Here is a 7,415-nt window from a genome sequence, read left to right as displayed (position 1 = left end):
TGGGGACCCCCTGCTCTGTGGCAGCACTCCGGGGGGGTGGGGGGCGCGGGGGGGCTCTGAACCCCATTTCAGGGGGTCCGAGCCCCCCCTTTTGCCCCTTCCAGGGGGGGTTTCCCCAGGTGTGCACAGTGGGGGAACTCCCCTCCCCCCCCAAAAACACACCAGCTTCTGCTTCAATAAACATGTGGGATCAGGCCACGCTCGTCTCCACCTCCCACCCTCTCGGGGACCCCCCCCAGCACCCCAATTTCCCCCCCCCCAGGTCCCTTTTTACCCCCCCGTTGTCACCCAGGTACGGAGATCCCCGAGGCTCAGCCATTTTTATTGGCACCATGCACAGGAACGGGGAGCTGGAGGGGGGAGGGGGGCAGCTCGTTTGTCCGTCCGTCCAGGCCCCACGGCCATCGCAGCGTGGGGTTAGTCCGTCCCATCCGTGGGTCCCGTAAGGCTGCAGGGACGGCCGTGGGGGCCGTCTCACCGTGGGGCCGGCCGTCTCGCCGTGGGGCGGGTTCCTCCACGAGCGGGGCACCCCACGCGCTACAAGGCGGCGTGCAGGGCCCGGGCCTGGCCCCGCAGCGCTTCGAATTCCCTCTGCACAAAATCCATCAAAGCTTTCCGCATTTCCACCTGGGGGGGAGGGGGGGGGAACGAGCCAGGCCCCGTCAAGCCGTGGGGCTGGGAAGAAGAGACCCCACAGAGCCGTGGGGCAGAACGGGGTCGTTTTGTGTCCCCCACCCCCCCGCCGTGGGGCAGCTCCCCCAGCGCTCACCGTTGACGTAGCCTCCGCCCAGAGTCGCTCCAGGAGGGGCCGGACGCTGAACGGTCACCCCACGACCACCGTAATTCGCTACGGGACAGCGTCAGTAACCCCCCCGCAGCCCCCCCCCCACCCAAAAGCCCACCGCCTGCCCCATAGCCAGCCGCACAGCCCCCCCCCCCCCCCCCAGAGCCACCCTACCCTGCTCTCAGTTAGCGAGGTTTAGGAATACCTCTGTGGTGCCGCTTTTGGGAGTTTCTCCTTGGAAATCGAGGCAAGAGACGCCTTTCCCAAGGTGCAGAAGAAACCGCGTAGACTTGTGCGTACTTTCTAGGTCATGCAAGTAAAGCCAGATGCCAGCCAGAGACCGGGAGCGTGTTTGCATTTCTCCCCGATAAGTCAAATGCCCTATTTTTCATGGGTTTCTCATAGGAATAGGAATCGTGAGCGGGCACAGAAGGGTTTCTGTGCTGGGATACAGGTCATTTTTTTGTCATCGCAGCTTGCACGGTGCCGTTTTGAGCGTTGACAGCGCACCGATGTTTAGCTACTGCTGAGCGGTGCTTATGCAGAACCAAGGGCTTCTCCGTTTCTCGCTCTGCTGCCCCAGCGAGCTGGCTGGGAGGGGACACAGCAGAGACCGCTGCCCCGAGCTGACCGACGAGGTACCACGGTCCGTTCCACGTAGTGTCACGCTCAGCAAGAAATTCGGGACTGGGGGAGTCTTCCCAAGGCAGCCGTCGCACCGAGATGGCTGGGCGTCTGCCTGCTGGTGAGAGGTGGTCGGTGGTTGCTGTCACGTCCGTTGGTTTCCTTTCTTATTCCCTGCGCTTGTTAAACTGTCTTTATCTCGACTCCCTTAGGTGACAGCCTAAGGAAAATGGAGCCTCCTGGGTCTCAGAGTAATTCCAGAGCTAAAGCAGCGACAGACATCAGCTCTGGATCAGATAATACGTGCCGACGCTCATCGCTGACCCAAGAAGACATGCTCCTCCTGTCCTACCCGAGGGTTTCAAATCCAACACGCTTTCTTCCTAAAGCAGGACGCTGCCTTATTTACTTGTAACGCCGTTCCTACGCTCCTTGAGATGCGGCTAGAGGTGGGTTACGCAGACCATCAAGCCGCCGTTTGGGAGCACCAGAGCCTTTTGGGTACTGTTTGTCACCACAGTTTGCGTGAGAAGGGAACTAAAACACAATAGACGGCGAGAAATTTAACCTGCCGTGGAGATAGCTACGGTGAGCAAGTCCGATTTTGTGCTTTACAAAGCATCATTTTTAAAATTCAACCCTGAGTTTTGCAAGTGTAAACCCTTATTTTTATAATGCAAGCCTCAATGTTAGGGCAAAAAGCATCAATTTAAAAGACCAAAGCCTACTTTGGGGGGTGCAAACAGTCATTTTTAAAGTCCAGACCCACATATATGGAGTACAAAACCTAATTTATTAGCTCCAAGGTCCGTTCTTAAGGTTCAGAGACTCATTTTAAGGGCCCAGAGCATCATTTTTAAGCCCCAAAGTCTGATCTGGAAGGACCAAAGCCTCATTTGTAGAGTCTAAATCCGAATTTATACAGTCCAAAGCCTCATTTTTACTTTCCAAACTCTTAGCTTTGCCTTCCAAAGCCTCATTTTAGTTTCCAAAACCTTCATTTTTAGGGTGCAAAGGCTCAGTGTTAGTTTGCATAGTCTCATTTTCAGGGTCCAAAGCCTCTTTTTTAGGATCCAGACAGGCATTTTTAGGGTCCAAGCTGTATCTGGAGTGTCCAAACCCTCATTTGGAGGGTCCAAAGCCCACTTCTAGGGCTCAAAGCCTCATGCTTAGGTCCCAAAGCCTCATTTTTAGGGTCCAAAGCTTTGATTCTAGGGTTGAAGGACTTCAGTTGTAGGCTCCCAACCCTCTTTTTAAGGTACAAACCCCTCACTTAGGGCTCAAGGCCTCATTTCCTTAATGCCCGAGGCATATAATGAGCATCCAAAGACCCTTTTGTAGGGTCCAAAGCCCCGTTTTAGGGCCAAAATCCTTGGTTTTAGGCTTTAAAAACGGCCCTTTGGAAATGGTGACTCATATGGCAATATGAAAGAAGGGTCTCAGCATCCCCAGGCCCCCGCTGCCTGCGGCTGTCTGAACCTCTCCCAGCTCTTTCTGGGAGACGGAGATCGCCGCGGGAAGGGGTTACTGGGAGGAGGTACTGGTCCGGCCGACTTGGGAGGGTCCGTACCAGTTCCTTGTGCTCTTTCTAGTTAGGGCACAACAAGAAGAGGGTGGAAGACGACCTCCGGCAGAGCCTGCCATACCTGCGGGACACTCGAGCCACCTTGCCAGCGGTGGCCATCAGGTTCATCGGTGGGCCACAGTCCTTGGCCGCAAGGTCTTGCCGCACGGCACCCGAGGAACCAGAGCTGCGGGATATCTGCGACGGCAAGGAGGGGCTGGTGGGGCAGGGGACAGGGAATGGGCAGGGTGCCGTGGTCTGCAGGGGTCTCCTGGGGGTCTCTGCAGGCAGTGGGGGGGTCACGGCTGCTCCGCTGCCTTCTCTTGCGGCCCTCCCGCCCTTGGCGAAAGACCCTGAACTCTCCGTCAAGACTCCGGCAGCGGAGGAGATCTTCGTCCCGATAAGAGAGATGCCAACATCGGGATGGAGCCTGCAGTCGCTGTGCTGCTGGCCCCTGGTGAGCCCTGAAGAAGTGAAATCCTCCTCTGGAAAACAGCTGTATCTTAATAAATTTAGGGTTTTTTTAATAAAGCTGGAACAACAAGCCCAGTCCCATGCTGTCCTTCCCATGGAGAACACCCAGAGCGTGCTGAGCAGACAGCGTCATGCCTGGCTTGTGCTGCTGCCTGCAGGACAGCACAGCGGGACCCCGGGTGTCCTTGCAGAAAAGTCCCAGCTGCTCCGCTGGACCACAGAACCCGGAGAGGAGGAGGAGGAGAGAAGCTTTAGCCCAGCCTGCCTCTCCTGAGACATCTCAAGCACCTGTGCTCTGCCGAGCTGGCAAATTGTCATTTGTCCTGGCATCTAAACCCTCTCGTTTACAGGGGAGGTGTGCTGGTTTGGGCTGGGATAGAGTTAATTTTCTTCACGGTAGCTGGCATGGGGCAATGTTTCGAGCGGGAACAAGGGGTTATACCAGATGTCGCGAGTGGGGACAGCCCAAAACTACGTAAGCCAAGCGGGGCAGGAACAAAACTGCCACCAGCCACCTCGAGCGGGAATCTGGCAAAGCTGTGGCTGATGGGAAGCTGACAAACCCTGGAGGCAGGAGAAAAGGCGGGTCGCAAGCGGTGTTCCCCAGGGCTCAGGATTGGGGCTGGTTCCAATAGCTTTATCGATGATTTGGACGAGGGGATCGAGTGCTCCCTCAGCAAGTTTGCAGACGACACCAAGTTGGGAGGATGGGTTGATCTGCTGGAGGGTAGGAAGGCTCTTCAGAGGGATCTGGACAGGCTGGATCGATGGGCTGAGGCCAATCGTATGAAGTTCTACAAGGCCAAGTGGCGGGTCCTGCACTTCGGTCACGGCAACCCCTTGGAATGCTACAGCTTTGGGGAAGAGTGGCCGGAAAGCTGCCCGGCAGAAGAAGACCTGGGGGTGCTGGCTGACAGCCGGCTGAATATGAGCCAGCAGTGTGCCCAGGTGGCCACAAAGGCCAACGGCATCCTGGCCTGTATCAGAAATAGTGTGGCCAGCAGGAGCGGGGAGGTGGTTGTCCCCCTGTACTGGGCACTGGTGAGGTGACACCTCGAGTCCTGGGTTCAGTTTTGGGCCCCTCACTACGGGAAAGATGTTGAGGTGCTGGAGCGTGTCCAGAGAAGGGCAACCGAGGTGGTGAGGGGTCTGGAGAACAAGGAGAAGGGTCTAGAGAACTTCCGAGGAGCGGCTGAGGGAACCGGGGTGGTTTAGTCTGGAGAAGAGGAGGCTGAGGGGAGACCTCATCGCTCTCTACAACGACCTGAAAGGAGGGTGTAGCGAGGTGGGTGCTGGTCTCTACTCTCAAGTAACTAGGGATAGGAGGAGAGGAAACGGCCTCCAGTTGCGCCAGGGGAGGTTTAGTTTGGATATTAGAAAAAATTTCTTTACTGAAAGGGTTGTCAGGCATTGGACCAGGCTGCCCAGGGAAGTGGTGGAGTCACCATCCCTGGAGGTGTTCAAAAAGCGCATAGACAAAGCACGACACAGCTGGTTGTACTGGGTCCTCCTGTAGAGAACTCAACTTTTTTACATGTGCTTCCGTGCAACTATATTGTCTCATCTCTTTTCAAATGTCGTCGCCCTGCAGTCGTTGCTGAGGGAATGGCTCCGCCACAAAGGATCCTCTTTCCCCCGGAGAAGATTTACATGGACTGGCAGCAACGATGCAGAGCTGGAGCGGGACTCCACAACTCAGGCAACATGTGTTTCCTCAACTCCGTCCTGCAGTGCCTGACATACACCCCACCTCTGGCCAACTACCTGCTCTCTCGTGAGCACAGCCAGTCGTGGGAGTACTTTTAGGAACAGCTCCTTGTAAATCTGTCGGGCACTTCCCAAGGATTCCAAGAATCTGGAATTTAAGAGAAAAGCAGCCCTTCTTTGCCAATTCCCCGAGTTGGTCGTCTTTGAACACTCAAGCCTAGAAGGCACTTGTCGTATCTAGCTGTGTTTGTCTTCAGAAGGGCACCCCTTTCTAGCCCCAGGTCTCGGTCCCTATTCCTGCAGGTTAAACCCTCTTTGCTTATTGCACAGAAATATTCTGTCAGTTTAACATCCCTCTGAAGAAAGTCTTCTCTGCGCTAAAATGTCCTGGGCTCGTTGGGATGCTGTCGCCTTGGGAGGAGCGGAGACCGTTCTTTGAACTTCAAAATCCCCACTGGCTTTCCCATTGCTGTGGATGTTTTGCTCACCTAAGGCTCTTGCTTCCCTCCCTTCCTCTTCAGGCCGCCAGCCAGGCTTCTGCATGATGTGCAGAATGGAAAAGCACGTTAACAGCGTCCTGCGCTTCTCAGGCGGTGCCATCTATCCTTCGGCTGTCGTCAGCATTCTCACACGTGAGTCATTTCGGGTGCTTTGACAAGTTTTCTTCTGTTCTTGTAGGAGAAAGCTACTAACTTCTTCTTTTTTAGCAATAGGAAAACATTTCCAGCTTGGCAGGCAGGAAGATGCCCATGAGTTCTTACGTTATGCTATTGATGCCATGCAGAGAGCTTGTCTGGGTGGAATCAGCAAGTAAGCACAAGCAAATTCCCTTTGCAATGTTCCCGAGCCCTTTGGACTCCTTGGTGCAGTGCCATCAAGGAAAAACTACGCCCAGGGCTTTCACACAAAGCAAAACTCCGGGAGGAGATAACTCTCTGCCTTACCATTTATTTCCAGCTTGGACATCCCTTCCGAATCGACTACCATCGTCCACCAAATATTTGGGGGCTTTCTGAGATCTAGAGGTACTTTTCCACAACCATTGCTCTCCTTGGAATTGTCTGTGTCCTTCTGTCGGCCTGTGATGAACAGCCGATGGTGTGACTGGCGTAGTAGGTATGAAGGACGTAAAGCGGCACAGTCAGTCGACTTCCCCATCGCTGAGCATTTTGAATTTCCTTCCAGTCACGTGCTCGAGCTGCAAAGTGGTTTCTGATTCCTACGAGGCCTTTCTGGATATTCCTCTGGATATCAAAGTAAGAGAGTTTAATTGTGCTTCAAGATGTCGCAAGGCCCCTGTAGCTTTCCAGAATCAACACAGTTGCTTTAAAAACGCATACCGTGAACACAAGAGAGCCTGGTGGTGGGTGGCAAGTGGAGTGGAAGGATCCCTCTGCGTCCTTCTTCTTTTTGCCCTCCCTCAACACCCGTCTGATGGGTGGTATTATTTTCATTATTGATGACCCCGCGCACCATCGGTAGCTGAACTGAGCAGTGGCACAGAGACGTAGCTCTTGATAGCCCCGCGAATTGAGGGAATTGAGGGAAATGTTCGGCATCGTACCCTCTTTCTGCCTCCTTGTGGGCGCTGCTTGCAGGTTCACCTGGGTCTTCTTGTCAACTCCTGATAAGAGTTTGGGCGAGGGCATTTCCCGGAGATCAGTTCTCTGCTTTCTCACTCCTCCAGGCAGCCTCAACTCTCACTGCAGCGCTGACGGACTTCGTGAAACCTGAGCAGCTAGATGGTGAAAACTGCTTTAAATGCAGCCAGTAAGATGATTATTAACACCATATTAATACTAGATCCTGCGTGAAGGTGCTGCACATACTCTAGCATAAGCCATCTTTTCACATAACATAATATATTAACATAATAATTCACATAGGTTAGATGCACGATAATGAGGCACCGATATTTTAATATGGCTCTGTGCATCTGAACAGCCTTAAAACAGCGTAGGGGGGTGTGAGACATGAAAGGATGTCTGGCCTTCTTGGGGCAAGATAGGGCGTATACGAAGGTTGCATTTCAGCACTTGGCTCTGTGCTTGGTTTCAAGGTGTAACAAGACGGTTGCCGCCTCCAAGAGGTTTACAATCCATCGCGCACCCAAGGTTCTCACCGTGTGTCTGAAACGGTTTGAAGATTTCAGCGGCGGGAAGATCAACAAGGTGCGTATGCAACTGGAGCGCAACGTTCCCTTCCTGGAGCGGGATATTTCCCAAAGCAGTACGCTCTTTCACAAGCCGTTCACGTTGAGTT

General features: G+C 54.1%; 1 non-coding gene across 1 annotated transcript; it reads right to left on the bottom strand.

The window, feature by feature from the left end:
* Positions 1-1,648: 1,648 nt before the first annotated feature.
* On the bottom strand, positions 1,649-1,733 carry LOC128138293 (small nucleolar RNA SNORD45). The gene has a single exon (XR_008233987.1). It is a non-coding gene; the product is annotated as a small nucleolar RNA SNORD45 (small nucleolar RNA).
* Positions 1,734-7,415: the final 5,682 nt, after the last annotated feature.

The sequence above is a fragment of the Harpia harpyja genome, unplaced genomic scaffold, assembly GCF_026419915.1.
Source record: "Harpia harpyja isolate bHarHar1 unplaced genomic scaffold, bHarHar1 primary haplotype scaffold_322, whole genome shotgun sequence".
Taxonomy (NCBI): Eukaryota; Metazoa; Chordata; class Aves; order Accipitriformes; family Accipitridae; genus Harpia; species Harpia harpyja.
Note: the sequence above shows the minus strand (reverse complement) of the source record. Positions and strands in the feature narration are given on the sequence as shown.